Raw genomic sequence first — 1,083 nt, 5'->3', positions numbered from 1 at the left:
TATATACATATATACGATAGGCTTCTTTTCAGTTTCTGTCTACCAAATCCACTCACAAGGCTTTGGTCGGCCCGAGGCTATAGTAGAAGGCACTTGCCCAAGGTGCCACGCAGTGGGAATGAACCTGGAACCATGTGTATATATATATATATATATATATATATACATGCGTGTGTGTGTGTGTATGTGTGTCTTCATGTCTCTGTTTGTCCCCATCACTACTTGACAACTGGTATTGGTGTGTGTACATCCTCATAACTTAGTGGTTCAGCAAGAGAATCAATAGAATAAGTACTAGGCTTTAAAGAAAAAAGATACTGTGGTCTATTCATTCACCTAAAAATCCTTCAAGGTGGTGCCCCAGCATGGCCGCAGTCAAATGACTGAAACAAGTAACAAATAAAGGTAATTAACCTGAGTTTAGAAGTGAAAATTAATTACATTCTAGCATGCAAACCATGAATATGGAAACAAACAAATTAACAATATCTATGAACAAGTGTGGCTGTGCTGTAAGAAGCTTGCTTCCCAACCACTTAGTTTTGGGTTCAGTCCCACTGCATGACACCATGGGCAAGTGTCTTCAACTATAGCCTTGGGCTAACCAAAGCCTTGTGAATGGATTTTGTTGATGAAAACTGAAAGAAGCCTGTCATGTGTATGTATGTGTGTGTGTGTATTCATCTATATGTCTGTGCCTTATATTGTTCAGTTCATTCAATTCAATGAACAGAGTTGATCTGTGTTGAACACAAATTGCATCACACTCTTCTCATTGTTTATTATTAATATTATCAACAAAAACCACATGGTTCCAGGTTCAGTCCCACTGTGTGGCACCTTGGGGAAGTGTCTTCTACTATAACTTTGGGCCGATGAAAGGTTTGTGAGTGGATTTGGTAGACAGAAACTGAAAAAAGCCTGTTGTATATATGTATATATATATACTTCTGCAAAATAGGGGTAGTTTATCCTGTTCAGGCTATATTATTAGCATTATCCTGCGATTGAGAATTTAAAATCACTTCTCTAACTTTCTAAGACATCTCAACGCTTCTAAAAGCAAACTTCATTTGTTTGTTT

At 37.7% G+C, this 1,083-nt stretch overlaps 1 protein-coding gene across 5 annotated transcripts in view; it reads right to left on the bottom strand.

Annotated features, from left to right (window-relative positions):
- LOC106880188 (putative sodium-dependent multivitamin transporter) overlaps positions 1 to 1,083 on the bottom strand; it is a 124,026-nt gene that overhangs the window by 7,239 nt on the left and 115,704 nt on the right. The window lies entirely within an intron of this gene.

The sequence above is a fragment of the Octopus bimaculoides genome, chromosome 7 (genome assembly GCF_001194135.2).
Source record: "Octopus bimaculoides isolate UCB-OBI-ISO-001 chromosome 7, ASM119413v2, whole genome shotgun sequence".
NCBI classification, from domain to species: Eukaryota; Metazoa; Mollusca; class Cephalopoda; order Octopoda; family Octopodidae; genus Octopus; species Octopus bimaculoides.
Note: the sequence above shows the minus strand (reverse complement) of the source record. Positions and strands in the feature narration are given on the sequence as shown.